This window comes from Prinia subflava, chromosome 9 (assembly GCF_021018805.1).
Source record: "Prinia subflava isolate CZ2003 ecotype Zambia chromosome 9, Cam_Psub_1.2, whole genome shotgun sequence".
NCBI lineage: Eukaryota > Metazoa > Chordata > Aves > Passeriformes > Cisticolidae > Prinia > Prinia subflava.
In genome coordinates this window covers 437,031-453,578 of record NC_086255.1, presented here as the reverse complement: position 1 = coordinate 453,578, position 16,548 = coordinate 437,031, and the positions used below count along the sequence as shown (strand labels likewise).

The window sequence follows — 16,548 nt, the reverse complement described above, 5'->3', positions numbered from 1 at the left end:
AGCAGAGACACAGCTAATCTGGAAAGGGAAGCTGTGTTTACAAACAGGGTATTCATAGCAAACAGAAAAGCATCAGCTGTGTGTGACAGGAAGGTCAGGGATGAGCCACCTGGGTTAAATGTTCCATAAATCCCTAGCCAGGAACACAGTATCTACCAAGGTCCGTGCTTCTGCTTGGGACTTGGCCCTAGGAAACTTGGCTGGAAGTTTCCAAGGGGGAAAGTGTTACTGTCTTTAGTTTTTTGAGGGTAGAGAAGTTTCATGGAGTTCAGGAGCACGTTTGAGAGTTGATCTCTGCTGGATCTGAATCTGATGGGCAATATGGGCCTGGCTGCTAAAGCATTGCAGGCTGTGTTATGTTCCCTGTCATCTGTGGGAAGCACAGGCCTTAGGCTTAAGAAAAGGAACTGGAGAAGAAAAAAAAGACATTTCTATGCATCAACAATTCAAAGTTTTCCTTTGAAAGAACCCAACCAGTGGCCTGTCATCTGCTTTGAAAGGCAAGAGTTTTCCTTCCCCAAGCAGGCAGAGGCCCCCGGGCTCCCAGGGCCACCCTGTGGGCAGGGCGCTGTGTCTGGGCTGGCTGGGGCTCTCTCCCCTCAGTGGCCACTCTGCTGCTTCCAGCTGGGGTCCCCAGGACTGACCCTCACACATGGCCGTGCTCCTGTGGGCTGCTGGAATAGGGAGCCCATTATCTGTGTGGTGGTGTTCTCATCTGGGCTGTCTCAGCACCCTGTGTGCTTTGGGTGACTCATGGCTGCACTTCCACAGACAAAGGAATTAAAAGGACAAACAGGAGGTAACCCATCTGTGAATGGGGAGAGGGAAGGAGAGCTCTGCTTGAGCTTGAGCAGTTTGCTGACCAGGCAGGGTGAGTGCCAGGGGGATAGGAATGAGCTTGTTCTGCATCTGGATGAGGCAGCTTGAGAATTCAAGGATTTTTAAAATATTCTGTTCCTTTTATTTTGCCCCTGCTTGGTTTTTTCCATGAGATGTTGAGGTTTCATCTGTGCAGGAGCGCAGTATGGACGCTATAAATAGCTGTGACAGGGTCTGAAAGCTGAGCGACTGAAAGCAGAGGAGATTTATGGCCAGGCTGGTTAAACCCTTGGCTGCTGTGAGCACTGCCTGTGTTGCAGTGCTGTAAAGCCATGCAGGAGGAGCTGCATTCTCTGCAGCTCCAGAGGTGCAGTCCTGGGAGAAACCACCCACTGACACTCGAGCTTGCTCCTTCTACACTTGTGAAAAGTGGGGGCCAAGCTGCCATTCCCAGTACTCCTATTCCAGCATCCAGAGGCCAGGAGGAGGCTTTGTCATCTCTTGTTTGGCGTGGTGGGGATAACTGTGGTGTTTATCACACGTGTGCACAGCCACTGCACAGATTGTGCTTCGTCTCCCATAGAGGGGAGGCTGATGGAGGGAGCCCTGGGTGCCACAGCGACCCCGGGATCCTCCTCGTGCCTGGGCACAGGGCTGGGCTTTGGGGTTGGGCTTTGGGATTTGGGCTTTGGGCCTCGCCACTGCCCCACGCTCTGCCCTTCTCCTGTCCCTGTCCCTGTCCCATTCCTGTCCCTGTCCCTGTCCCTGTCCCTGTCCCTGTCCCTGTCCCTGTCCCTGTCCCTGTCCCATCCCTGTCCCTGTCCTTGTCCCTGTCCCCATCTCTGTCCCTGTCCCTGTCCCTGTCCCTGTCCCATCCCTGTCCCTGTCCTTGTCCCTGTCCCATCTCTGTCCCTGTCCTTGTCCCCGCAGTGACAGGGCAGGCAGGATGGGAAGCACGGCCGGGCTGCTCGGACACGCTCACCCCTCCACTGCACAACAGGGCCCCAAAGTCTGGTTTGTTTTCTCTGCAAATCCATCCCTCACACACAGAAATCTATTTCCAAATAGGCTCTGGGCACTTGGAAAGGGGCTGTCTTTTATGTACTTGTTTATTTATTCATGGGTGAGGCTTATTTGTCTCCTGGGTTTATCCTGGGCCATAACCACCCTGTCTGTTGCCATTTGCCATCAGGTGTTATATTTAGGCACTCGTATGTGATGGCGAATACACCGTGGCTTCTGCTTTCAGCAGTGGCAAATACTGTTTCTAAAGACTGCAGATCCTGGAGACGTTCAAGGGTATTGGAAACACTGGTTTGGGGGAAAGCTGCAGCTCTGCATTTCACTGGAGAGTTTCCACATGTCTCTTGCTCAAAGCTCAGTGATCTACAATAGCAATTCCTGAGCAGCCTGAAACTGGGCCTGACATCACCTGGCTGTGGGCAGTGGGAGCCAACAGCAAAATGCTGAGGTTCAAAGCACATAAAAAAAAAGATTTTTCTTGCAATAAAAACCAGAGTAACCATCCCTCACCACAGTACCAGGAAGATGAGACAGGAGTGTTTGCTTTCCTTAGGATTAATTTTCCATACTGGTAGGGTGTGTAAACAGACACAGCAAGCACCTGGGCCAAACTGCACGAGTGTGAGCATCCCACTGCTGAGCACACGTGTGCTCTGCACACTCAGCTGGGCTCTGCTCCGTGCCAAGCCACCAGTGTGCACAAAGCTGCAGAGTAACCCCGCAGTGAGGGGAAGCTGGTGTTCACGAGCCCTGAGGCTGCTCACCCTCGTGTGACTCTGGCCGTGCTCAGAGTTTGTGGGTGGTGCTCAGGGTCAGACCCTCCTGCCCGGGCACACTCAGCTCTGGAGACCCAGAGCTGGGGCAGGGGCAGCCTGTGCCAGCACAGCCTCCCCACACTGCGCCTCCGTGCTGCTGGTGGTAATAACAATAACAATAATAATAATAATAACCCAGCAGTTTTTATTGAGAGGCCACATACAAATGGAAGGGTCAGTGTGTGTAGAACTCAGAAGAAATGCTCTTCTCACAGAGTGCTGTATCCCTTTGGAATTCATGTACAGAGAAGATTTAAGCACATAGCTTGGCTAGAATAAAAAGAAAAGCTTTGGCAGGATCACTGCGTGTCCATTTATAGCATCTGGGGCCGTGCAGGCTGTGGGCAGTTGTATCTGTATAACCAGAGCCCACTCCAGGACGAGGAGGCTGCGACGAGCAGGATGGGCAGGGATGGGAGCAGGATGGGCAGGAGCCAAATCTGCCGGGTGCCTGCCCTGGCTGGGTCACAGCCTCACCTGTGGAAACACAGCCTGTGTGCACAGCTTTTCTTGTGAGCCACTAAACAGGGTGTGATCGATACAGCTACTTTGGGTTTGCAGTAAGCACCCAGCTGAAGGCCTGCACCCGGATTTCTGTGGAATCAGGGAGGCCAAAAACTGCTCACAGACCACGTGGAAAGGGCAGGAAGGACTCAGAGCCCAGGTTAGACTGAAGGGTTGGCTTTGCACTCCTCAGGAGCACTTTATTTCCTCCTGGTCTCCTTCCTCCTCTTCCAATCCACAACAATAAAATGTTTTGAAGAAGGAAAAGATGATCCAGTTCACCTCATCTCAGTGAAGTTGTTGTTGAAGATGACAAAAGACAAGATGGCTGCATAGAAGGGTCCTAAAACTTCAGTTCTTTGCAATAAAAATAGAATTTAGGGGACTCACTGTGTAAAGTTGTTTTTCATTGCTATAAAAAGAAAATGGAAATGTTTCCCGTTGGTACATCTACATCCTTCCCACTAAATAAGTGATTTCCTTTTCTCCTTGCTGATTAGGAAGCTCTCCTCTGGAGGTTGGCTTTGATGTCTCAGGAAAAGAAAAATCAAATTAGCAAATCTACAGGAAAGAATTAGCACGGCCCCATTCCCTGGGCCTGGAATGAGGGATTAACCCTCTGACTGATTCCTGCTGGCTTCAAGCAGCCCAAGGGAATGGGACTGCAGCCGGCTTAGAGTTCCCCAAGGTGAGAACAAGGGGGCACCAGGAATGCTGCCAGCAGCACTCGGGGCTGTGGTGTGCAGACAGTGTCACACTCTGCTGTCACTGCTGTGGGACGGGCACTGGGCACCCCTCCCTCCCCTCTCCCACCACCTGAGCCCCAGTGCAGGGCCCTCACCCCAGCTGGGCCACTTCAGTGTAAAACAGGGGTCCAGTGACCAACCCAAACTGCTGCGACAGAGCTGAGGGAGCAGGAGCTGAGGAAAAGCTGTGCTTAGGATGTGTCTGCTGTGGATCCTTCTTCCCTGGAAGCCTCAGCTGCCTTAGTTCTACCTGATGTGTTTGGGCTGTTAGAGTCACTGACACGGACAGGTGGAGCCTCTGTTTCCCCTGCTAAATGAGCACCTCTGCTCCAAGCCGTGCCCCGAGCGTCCCCCTGCAGCCCTGGGCAGGGCAGCTGGGCACACCCTCGGTGTGTGGGACAGGGCACTGCTCTCCCCTCCCTGCCCTGCTTGGGGGCAGGAACAGAATTCCCACTCAGATCTGTGTGAAACCAGAGTTGCCCTTGGCAGCCAAGCCCTCATCGAGTGCCCAGGGTGGCTGCACCACATCCCCACTTCCAGCCACTGCTAGGATCTGATCCCTGTCCCCCTCCCCGTGGGCTGGCAGGGCCAGCAGGAGCCCACCAGCCCTCCCGAGGGCAGCACATCCAAGGTCTGTGTGTGAGCACCGTCCTTCCATTCCCTCTCATTAAGCAAAGCCTCTGCCTTGTTTATCTGAGCTATAAATAGTCTCTCCGTGTCTGCATTTGCTCTTGCTGTGATCACTGACAGGCAGACTTGGGGTTTGGGGATGGGGTTTTAACCCTGATGGGGTTTTTGCATATTGCTGGTGTCAGAAGGGAGTGCAAAACCAGATTAAACACACAGAGATTAAACAGAGAGATGTAGAAATGTGTCTAAAAATAACCCAGTGCTGCGTGGGGCAGTGACAGGGACGGTCCCGTGATCCCACGGCCACAGAAGGGACGGGCAGAGATCCCTGCCCCTGGCAGGCCCCTCCAGGACCCTGCTGGCCCCTCCAGCAGGACCCGCCGTGGCCCGGGCACTCGGACCGTGCTGCTCAGGGGCCGCCCCGCAGTGCAAAACCGAACCCGCTCTGACCGTGCGGGGGACACCGGGGTGCTGCAAACCCACCCTGAGCTCGGGTGAAACCCAGGGCTCGGGGCCTTGGTGGGTGCTGATCTGAGCGTTCTGCCCGGCCGGGAGCCAGGGCTGTGACTGTGCCAGCCCCAGGAGGGGACAGCAGCAGCTCCCGGCACAGTGCGAGGATGCTCCGCTCCACGGGCTGCGGGCCCCGCCCGGGCACCGGCAAGGGCAGTCCTGGCACACAGAGGGAGCCGCTGCGGGGTCACGGGCAGCGGGGGCCACGAGGAAATGGAAAATCCCGGAGCGCAGGAGGCTGAGGTCCATTCCTGCACACACGGCCATGCCTCAGTAGTGCGGAGGAATTTGGGCTGCTCGGTGCTGCTGGGCGGGGGAGCCGCTCGGACAGGCCCGGTACGGAATTAGCGTGTGGGTAATTCCCTATCAGGTATTTAACACGTCAGGGTGGAGTCATGGAAAATGTGAAGAGCTGGCACACTGGCTCCAAAACCTGCTTGACAAGAAATAACCTTGGGCTGCTGGAGGTGGATCACTGGGAAGTGTCCTTTATGGGCGGGGAGGGGGTCACAGGCGGATCAGGGCTCTGTGAACAGGCTCCTTTGTCTGGAGAAATGACTGTTGATAATGGAGATATTCCCCTCCCTCCTGGGGGTGTGTGCAAGCACCACTGATGAGTTTGCACTGCCTGCTCCCTCCTGGAAACAGACCCACATTCAGCATGTGTGTCCTGGCTCTGCCAGCCCTGCAACTGCTTCACCACGGGCACCTCCCTGCCTGCCCTGCCACCTCCTGCCACCTCTGTGCCACCTCCCTGCCACCCCCTGCCACCTCCTGCCACCTCCCTGCCACCTCCGTGCCACCTCCCTGCCACCTCCTGCCACCTCCCTGCCACCCCCGTGCCACCTCCCTGCCACCTCCGTGCCACCTCCTGCCACCTCCTTGCCTCTGTGACTCATGAGCCCTTTTTGCAAACCCCAGCAGCAGAGGGAGGAGAAAACCCCAGGGCCCACCTATTGTTGGAGCTCTCACTGAGCAGCAGTGTCAGACACACCTGCCGTGAGTCACCCTGAAAAGATTTCAATTCACACATTCCCAGGAAGGAAGGTGATCAGTTTGGCTACAGCTTGGCACAAATGTTTCACAAATAAAGGCTTTGGCATTTACCAACATCCAGCAGTTTGTTGAGGGACTCTATATGACACATGAGAAAATGGAAATTTAATGTGATGAGTCTTAGGAAGACTAAGGAAGTGTTTCCTGGGGGAATTTTTAAGTTGCTCTCCTGGTCTCTCGGAGCCCTTTTAAGCACTAGAAGGAGCTCTAAGGTGTCCCTGGAGCCTTCTCCTCTCCAGGCTGAATAGCCACAGCTCTCTCAGGCTGCCTAGTGTCTGCATTGTCTGGTGACATCTTGAGTTTTTCTTTAATAATTTAATTTATCCCTTCAGATTTGCCCAGTTTTTGTTCACCACCAAACCAGGTTTCTCAGGTACCCTGGCCTTGGGAGTGTGAGTTGTCCATACATTGCTCCTAGCAGCCACAGAAGAGATGGACTCACAGTGAACACCCTGCCTTCTGCAGCAGCACTGACTCCTCAGGCAGCGTCACATTTCCACACAGCTCCGTGGCAGAATCCACATTGTCATGCCACGGTTGTTTTTAGTGACCTGTCATGACCTGAAATTTACCCTCCAGGCACAGCAGGCCTGGTGGGCAGGGGGGCAGCAGCCAATGCTCCTGAGCACTGGGGCCACCTGCTCAAATGCTGCCGGGGGCTGGCGGGCACCGGGGCTGCCCCAATCCCATCCCAATCCCATCCCAATCCCATCCCAATTCTATCCCGTTCCATCCCAATCCCATCCCAATCCCATCCCAATCCCATCCCAATCCCATCCCAATTCTATCCCATTCCATCCCCATCCCATCCCAATCCCATCCCAATCCCATCCCAGTCCCATCCCAATTCCATCCCAGTCCCATCCCTATTCCATCCCAATTCCATCCCAATTCTATCCCAATCCCATCCCATTCCATCCCCATTCCATCCTGATTCCATCTCAATTCCATCCCAATTCTATCCCATTCCATCTCAGTCCCTTCCCAATCCCATCCCAATTCCATGACAATTCCATCCCAATTCCATCCCATCCCATTCCATCCCAATCCCATCCCAATCCCATCCCATTCCATCCCAATTCCCAGTGTCCCTGTGCTGACTGAGGGAGTTGTGACCCACGTTTACAAATACTTAGTCTTTAATTTGAACCTTTTGGACGCCCATTTCTTTAAATCTTTTTGTTCCATCAAGCCCACTCTGAATGTTGTCTTTCCTTGGATTTAATTTAGCTCCAGCTTTAGCTTTGTGTTTTGTAGTTGCCTTACTTGCAGGAGGAAGGCTGCGAGAGGACAACGCCTGGAGGAAACGCAGCACCCAGCAGGAGCCACATCTCTGCCCTGACACAGCAGCCTGCAAGGCCACTGGCCATGTCCTGGGACAGAGGAGAAAGTCATGGCAAGTCTCAGGTTTTTCTGCAAGCTAAAGGCAGACAGATTACCAACATCTTCAGACAGAGGGGAAAAAAGGAGATCCATAACATATAATTCAGGGATGAAGTTTCAAAGTCTGGATGTAAAAATGAGAGCTGAAGGCTCTGAGAGGCTCATCTGTCACCAAAACCCTGCTGGTGACTAAGGACAATGTCTGACCCAAAAATGTTAAAGTCATGAATCATTCCTGAAAGTCAGAAAATGTTTCCTAACTTGTATGACTTCAGACCAGCCCTCAGCATCCTGTTTGCCACTGGCCTTTGTTGCAGGGCTGTGACTCAGGATCCGTGGGGAGAGTCACCCCAAGAGTATGGAGTCACAAGGCTTAGCTTAGAAAAACTAAGGGGAGACATGATTTTTTCCAAAGTGTTCGTGTGTGTTGCTGCTTGCCTGTCACTCCTTTGGGAGAGGGAGGAATATCCATACCCCTTATTTCCCAGGGCCCTGGCATGGGGCTGCTGAGGCTGGCATGGCACTGGTGTGGAGCAGCAGGGACTCACTGGGCACTGTCACACCTCAGCATGATCCCAGTCGTTGGGTTAGCTTACTTATATAGGTATTTTTATGTGTATATATATATAAACAGCTGTGTTTGTATATATAGCTCGCTGTGGTTTTACAGAAAAATGTGAGAGGTCCTGCCACAGTGACTTTGCAATTTCAAATATACCTATTCAGAGATGGAGCAAATAACTTATGGCTAATTTGATGGGAGCAGAATGGGACTTCAGTTTCCTGCAGGAGCTCTGGGAGTCAGGATTGGCTCAGTGGGTCTGTTCCTCCCTGCAATCCACACTGAGATGGCCCAGGCCTGGGAAGGAGAAATCACCAGTGGGAACCTGGGCACCAGCCCAGTGTCTGTGTCCCTCCCAAGGCCACAGTCTGCAGCATCAAATAACCCCTAAAGCAAAGGCACCTCTCCTATTGTTGGTTGTCAGTATTTCTTTCCTCACGCGGAGCCCCAGAAATTCTCCATTGAATTCCAGGCTGCTGAGAACACCCCTGCATTTTGTGGGCCCCTTGGACCCACAGGGTCTGGGAATCCCAAGGCAAAACCCAGTAACTGCTCATCCACTGGGGAAAAGCTCACGTATCACGAGGTCTGGGAATCCCAGGGCAAAACCCAGTAACTGCTCATCCACTGGGGAAAAGCTCACGTATCATGAGGACCCCGGCTGAGGGGAACCTCGGGCTGTGCTGGGCTCCCCATTTCCAGACACCCTGACCTTACAAATGCCAAGGAATGATATTAATTATGGAACTGTGCTTTATAAGAGACATGAGAGGAGGTGATTCCTGCCTTGTCTTTCAGGTTGGGAAAAAATTGCTTCACATAACTGATCCTCCCCTGGGATTCACTTGTTTCCATTTGCTGCAGCTGCAGGAGAGCCCAGCAGCTCCACAGCACGGGGGATTCTCACTTGCAGGGCTGGTGGCAGCCCCCGGCACAGCCCCCCTGCTAATCCACTTTCCCTGCCCCCAAAGTTTTCCTCCTGCTCCCCACCAAGACCTTGGTTTCAGCTGAGAAAGCCTTGCCTGGGTTCTTGGCTAAAATCCCTGGAGTCCGTACCCTGCTCCTGAGGGTGACTCCAGGGACCCTGGGAATTGCTCAGGTGATGGAGCCAGGTCGGGTGTGGGGGGTGATAAAGGTCCCTGTGTGCAGGGGGAGCAGCGCAGAGCCCCCGGTGCAGAGCCATGCCTGGGGCTGAGGGGTGCCCGATGCCCTCACGGCCCCGCGGGCGCACCCCGGGCCTCGTGCTGTGATAAATGAACAGATCCTGTCACCACACAGCCAGCAGCCTCGAGTGTCCTCCTGGGGAGTTCATTAGAGGGAATGTGGGGGCAGTGACCATGGTGTGCAAATCAGGACGGCTCGGTCACCAAAGAGGTGAGTTTGGTGCTGCTGCAGTGCAGGGAGTGGAGGCACAGCCTGCTGGGGCCGGGGGACTGGGCTTGGGCAGGATGAAGTGAGTCAGGGGCGCCAGAAGTGCTCTTCCATCAGCTCCGTATAGCTGAGATATCTGCTCCATCCTTTGTGTGAGGACCACGGGCATTCCTGCCTCCCCACCAGCTTTTACCTGGTGGTTTACTGTCATGCAAGGTTGCTCATTGTGGGTTTCCACACTGGGAAATGCAAATTTCATTTCTTGTGGAAGACAGTTAAAAAATGCTCCTCAACAGTTACCCTTGTTAATAGCTCTTTAATTCTCTAATGAATATTTATGAGTGGTTGCCTGAAAGCAATGAACCTTGGACTGTATAGACTGATATTGATTGTGTTTGAAATTAAAAGAATAGTGATTTCTTTCTCTTTTGGTGGAAAAGCTGAACAAGAGGAAGACAGCCTCAAATTCAGAGTGGGGTTTTTAAATTATGGCAGGTCATGAATTATTGAAACATCTCTTACCAGAGAAGTGCCTTAAGGAAGGTGACCTGGTGCCATATGAGCAGTGTCTGCCCATTCTGGGGACCCTGTCGTGTCCCTGCCCATCATGGCAGTGGCACCCCCAGGCAGCCCCACTTTCCCTGCAGAACCCCCTGTCCCTGTCAGAGCCCATCCTGCTGAACTGCCAGCGCTGCTGCCTCCAGCCCCTCCAGGGCACCCGGCACTGAAACCTGAGGGTTCGGGCACCTGGGGCCTGCCTTTGGCTCCTGGGTTGTGACTTCTTACCCAGAGCCCAAGACTCTCATAGCACCGTATTCCCAGATGGACTGTGACCTCATCTGACTGCATTTCCAATAGCCTGTGGAAATCTCCTTACTGGTACGACAGTGGCACATCCCTGTGGCTGTGACTCCTGCCTGCCTGCCGTGTTCTGGGGCTGAGGCCCCTCTGTGAGCACAGAACACAGCTCTGGTGCTCAGGAGAGACACTGAGCTCCGGAACACAGCCCTGGTGAACAGGAGAGACACTGAGCTCCAGAACACAGCTCTGGTGCTCAGGAGAGACACTGAGCTCCAGAACACAGCTCTGGTGCTCAGGAGAGACACTGAGCTCCAGAGCACAGCCCTGGTGCTCAGGGGACACTGAGCTCCAGAACACAGCCCTGATGAACAGGAGAGACACTGAGCTCCAGAACACAGCTCTGGTGCTCAGGGGACACTGAGCTCCAGAGCACAGCCCTGGTGCTCAGGAGAGACACTGAGCTCCAGAACACAGCCCTGATGAACAGGAGAGACACTGAGCTCCAGAACACAGCCCTGGTGAACAGGAGAGACACTGAGCTCCAGAGCACAGCCCTGATGAACAGGAGAGACACTGAGCTCCAGAACACAGCCCTGGTGAACAGGAGAGACACTGAGCTCCAGAGCACAGCCCTGGTGAACAGGGGACACTGAGCTCCAGAGCACAGCCCTGGTGAACAGGAGAGACACTGAGCTCCAGAACACAGCCCTGGTGAACAGGAGAGACACTGAGCTCCAGAACACAGCCCTGGTGAACAGGGGACACTGAGCTCCAGAGCACAGCCCTGGTGCTCAGGAGAGACACTGAGCTCCAGAACACAGCCCTGGTGAACAGGAGAGACACTGAGCTCCAGAGCACAGCCCTGGTGCTCAGGAGAGACACTGAGCTCCAGAACACAGCCCTGGTGAACAGGAGAGACACTGAGCTCCAGAGCACAGCCCTGGTGAACAGGAGAGACACTGAGCTCCAGAACACAGCCCTGGTGAACAGGGGACACTGAGCTCCAGAGCACAGCCCTGGTGAACAGGAGAGACACTGAGCTCCAGAACACAGCCCTGGTGAACAGGGGACACTGAGCTCCAGAACACAGCCCTGGTGAACAGGGGACACTGAGCTCCAGAGCACAGCCCTGGAGAACAGGGGACACTGAGCTCCAGAGCACAGCCCTGGTGAACAGGAGAGACACTGAGCTCCAGAGCACAGCCCTGGTGCTCAGGAGAGACACTGAACTCCAGAGCACAGCCCTGGTGAACAGGGGACACTGAGCTCCAGAGCACAGCCCTGGTGAACAGGGGACACTGAGCTCCAGAGCACAGCCCTGGTGAACAGGGGACACTCATCTCCAGCCAGCACCCGCAGGTGGCTTGGGTGGGACACATCCCTGCAGAGACAGAGCCGAGGGGACAGCCCTGGGCACGGCTGCCACTGCAGTGCTGATTGTGGGGATTGCTTTGTCTGGGCACCCTTTTGCTTCTATTCTCTTGTTTCTTCTGGTTTTGAGCATAAAGAAAGCGAATGGCCGTGGATTTGAGGAGGGAAACATCAAACACTGGCAGTGCTTTTCTCCAAGGGATGCCAGATGAGCTCATTTGCAGGAAGGCTTCCAGCTCCTCGCCCTGCTGGTTGCAAACCAGTTGGGTGGGAGAGCCATGCCCCAGCTTGCCCGAGGGCACTGCCAGGGGCACGGCAGCGGGAACAGCATGCCCTGGGGCAGGGGTCAGTCCCCATGGCCTGGGGCAGGGGTCAGTCCCCATGGCCTGGGGCAGGGGTCAGTCCCCATGGCCTGGGTCAGGGGTCAGTCCCCATGTCCTGGGGCAGGGGTCAGTCCCCATGGCCTGGGGCAGGGGTCAGTCCCCATGCCCTGGGGCAGGGGTCAGTCCCCATGGCCTGGGGCAGGGGTCAGTCCCCATGTCCTGGGGCAGGGGTCAGTCCCCATGGCCTGGGGCAGGGGTCAGTCCCCATGGCCTGGGGGTGGGGTCAGACCCACAGCCCCTCAGCCCCATGCCCGTGCAGTGCCCCAGTGTGTGCACATCCACTGCTCACCCCAGCGTGCTCCGGACATTTCCAACACTTTCCTCTCCTCTCTAGGGCTTCTGTTACCTGCTGGGCACCCTCTGCCTGACATGGAGAAGATCCTAAGGCAGTTTTGTCACCAGAGCTTTTACAAAAGGGTAGAGAAGCTGATGTGGAGAATTATTGGCTTCCATGCTGGATCAGCTTTAAAAGAATAGTCATTTAAATCACTAGTAAATGCTGGGTTTGGTGCTCACTAAGAAAGCAAGCCAAGAGGGATGCAGGGAGCCTATTTGCTCCAGTATTCTATTCCAGAATAGAGCATCCATATATCAGAACACTTTATTCCCAGATTTTTTTTTACCCTTGAGGACATGAAAATCCAGCAGTTTGTAAGTGCGAAGTGGCTGTTTGCAAACAGGAGCAGCACAGTTGGTCTGAAACCCATCTCCACATTCATGATCAATGCAAATTAGGTTGGAATGGGAGTTGATTAAAGAGACAGTGTCCATCTGAGTTTCACACTGGGTTTCTCTCATGACATGTATCCATATTTCCATGAAATTTACTTTATTCTACATAGGACACCATGGAAAAGAGATAAGAAATAGCTGCTCTTCCAGTGCAGAACAGCACACACCAGCACAGTCACATTGGTTGTTACACATTAAACTCCTGTATGCTCAGTATTAAAGTCAGTGGAACACTTCTCCCTGGAATAGTTTCAGTGGGAGGGTGAATCTTTTGCTAAATTGTGCTTCTAAAACAGTAATTTGAAATGAAAGATTTTAAATCAGTTTCATGCTGAGATTTCTGACTGCCGGGACAGCTCATTTGGCTGTTGTTGAGCTGAAGTCTTGTGAAACTGTTCCATGTCTCCACTTTCCGCCCTCATTTTGGATAAAATTGAACGTCAGAATGACAGCATTTCCCATGGGAGATTCCCTCTGGCTGGGTTAATTCCTTGCTGTGCTGCTGAAGGCCATCACCACCTGCCAGCACAGAAAATGACAGGAATCCTTCCATGTCAGCGGAGCTGCAGAGGGAAACCGAGGCAGGCACAGGGCCTCAGCACCTCGTGCAGGGCACAGCACCCAGCTGCCCTCCATCCTGCAGTGCTTCCAACACCTCCAGCTGCTCCAGCCCTTCCAGCACATCCAAGCAGAGACTTGTGTCCCCTGGGTCCTGGAGCAGGTGACACCTCCTGCCCTCACAGGACCCCCATCCTCCCCTCCAGAGAGCACCAGAGAGTGGTGCTGGGCTCTGGCTGTGTCTGACACCCCTGGGAGAGACCTGGCCCAGCTCAGGCACTGACAAGTTTCTGCAGGCAGCTGGGTGCTGCTTGCTGCACCCAGGTTAAGCTGAGCACAGCACTGCTGAACTCCAGAGTTTGTACCTGTACCCCACTGTCCCCAGCTGGGGATCCAGGTGTTTGCAGGCTGGTTTGTCCCAAGGTGTGCCAGTTCTTGCTGTCAGCCCTGTTGCTGGAGAATGGCTCCTGGCTTTAAAATGTGGCTCTGTAAATCCAGAGGGCTGTGCTTCTGGAAACCTGGGCTGCAGAAGGCAGAGCTGCTGGTAGGTTCTTCTTTATCTACTATCAGATTAACTAAACAATAATGAAAATAACAAATCAGGAAATACAAGTGCAAGAGTTGCAAATTCTCTGGAACCTTACAAGAAAAATCTCCTTTTGCTTTCAGGCTGCAGTGGAGTCCAGTACCTCCTTGGAAGGGCTCAGGGTTATGAGGAAGCCCTTGAGCAGCAAGTTTCTATTCAGAAATCATGAAGGCTTCCAGGGAGGCATCTCAGAGGGGTCCCAGGAACTGAGGCCACCTCTGAAAACAGACTCCAGTTACAGAATGCATGCCTGGGGTTGGGGTGGACTGTAACCAGCGCAGCAGGTGAATTTATGAAACTGAGAAGGCTCATTAGTGGGTTTCCTTTGTCTGGTTTATTTATTAACACACTGAACCTTCATATGAACAGCTGTATTGATTTCTGAAAATCACCAAATAAAATTTAAACTATTTCCTAAGAATCGAAGAGCAAACACAAAGAATGCTGGGCTGTGCACAGGCAGGCTGTGATACCAGTGCTGAGCTGCTTTTGCACATGTGTTCATTTCATTTTCCTTTGTTTCTATCCTTGTTGCTTTCCCACTGGAGGACTGAATTACCTAATAAATATTTTTCTTTTCTTAAGCTTCATCAAAGCTGTCTCAGTGGTTCTTGGCATCACTGGGACGGGACGGGATGGGACGGGATTGGGACGGGATTGGGACGGGATGGGACAGGATGGGACGGGATTGGGATGGGACGGGATGGGATGGGATGGGATGGGATGGGATGGGATGGGATGGGATGGGATGGGATGGGATGGGATGGGATGGGATGGGATGGGATGGGATGGGGGCAGGGACAGTCCCTCCATGTCCCCCCCATCCCGGTGCTCCCTGCCCGGTGCACAGCTCATGTTGCAGCAGCGCTGTGCCTGGAGTGCTGCTGTCTGCATATCCCTGCTGTTGGAGAATAACCCGAATGTGCTGATGAACTGGAAAGCACTGGATCAGGAGCCCTGGCCGGTGTCCCAGCTGGAGGCTGTGCGTGACCCGAGGCACCCGGTGTCCCCTGCTCAGCTCCTCCTCCTAGGGAGAGAGCACCAAGCCCTCTCTCCCCTCAGCGAGGGGGTGACTGCTGCTCTGCAGAACACTGGCAGTGACCACTGATGAATAAAATATTCCCTGGAATTCAGGGGGATCTTTCTGGAGCAGGGATTAGTGTTTTAAGCACCTGACAATGTTCTGACTCTGAATGGGGGCTCCTGCTGTTTTAGCTCTCAGGACAGGATGGAGACATTGCAGGGAGGAAAGCAAACAAAAAAACTGAAACACCCCAAAATTTCAGAGCAGCTGTTGGTAGCTTAGTGCTGGTGTTTTACCTGTTGGATTCTGTAAATTCTGATTTTTATGGCATCGTGAGGAACCTGCCTCCTCCTTGTGTTTTCTGGGGGTATTCAGCTTTTTCACATGCCTGAAATTAAGGGACTGTGGCAAAGGCACACAGCTGGTTATTACAGCTTTTTATCACTACCAAAAAGATCTGTAGAGGGAGAACTTGTCTCACTAAATTCGTGGTGCTCTTTGTCTGGGAAAGAAGGCCAGCCCTTGAGATTAAAGCCTGGATCAAATTGTGCTCCCTTTCCAATTTGGTGAATTAAATGCTAAATATACGAAAAGGCTCTTTATCACGGAATACATGGCAAAACCCTTCAATCCTGTCATCCGCTCTGTCGCTGTCACCATTTCCCAGAGCTCATTTGGGTCAGTCAGAGGTTTCTGGTGCAGGAAAACATCCTGTTTTTCCTTTCAGCTGGATCTCTGGAGGGTTTCCAGCCTGTCTGGGGGCTGGAGGGGATGTGGAATGATGATCCACACCTCTGCAGCCTGCACTGGTCCACCCCAGAGCCTGCAGCCCCCTGGGCTGGGAACAGAGCAGGGCAGGGAAAGCTCCATGAGGTCACCCCTGGCATCTCCCAGCATGGGAAGAGTTTCCCAGGATTTCCCTCACAGCTCTAGGGCTTGGTTTTGCTGCTGCCCAAGTGCGCAGTGATGAATCCAGCCCTGCAGACATGGTCTGCATTAATTTTGCTGCAGTCTGGTGCATTAATACAGTAATTATTAACTATTATAAATCATTTTTATGAGATTTTGATCAATAACATCTTGTATTCTAAAAATAGACCAGGAAGATAAGAAGGCACAAAAACATGAGTGCCAAAGAAGCTACTTTATTTTCCTAATGTATTTCATGCTTTTAATTTACAAGAAAACGGTTGCTGTGGGGATTGAAGAATTAAATTGCAGCTGCAGGATGAAAATTTCAAATGAGGTAACGTTTTCCTCCACATTGTTTGGAGCAGAACCTGTGCTGGCTCTTCTGAAGGTTGCATTTCCCTTGTAAAATTCAAACATGCATGCAAAGGGCAGCACTTCAGTCCTGGCTGTGTCACAGCCCTCGTTCAGCCACAGAGAATATGGTTTGTTTTCATGGCTGAACTGAACGTGCAAGGGGCAGTGGGGAGCAGGGCTGGGTCGGGGGGCCCTGCCAGGGGGATGGAGCAGGGATCCCATGCAGGGAGCAGTGTCAGGGGGCTGCAGCTCCTGGGAAGCCACAATGTGTGTGTCACCAGCACTGCCAAGCACTAACCCGTGTCCCCAAGTGCCACATCCACATGGCTTTTTAATCCTCTCAGGGCTGAGGATTCCACCACTGCCCTGGGCAGCTGTGCCAGAGCTGGACAGCCTTTTCCAAGAAGA

General features: G+C 53.3%; 1 protein-coding gene across 1 annotated transcript in view; it reads left to right on the top strand.

Moving 5' to 3' along the window:
- Positions 1-14,422, top strand: part of PWWP2B (PWWP domain containing 2B) — a 41,413-nt gene extending 26,991 nt beyond the window's left edge. The window contains exon 3 of the mRNA XM_063405037.1: positions 13,934-14,422. The gene's annotated coding sequence lies outside the window, so the exon portion shown is untranslated. The remainder of the gene's footprint in view (positions 1-13,933) is intronic.
- The last annotated feature ends 2,126 nt before the right edge of the window (positions 14,423-16,548 follow it).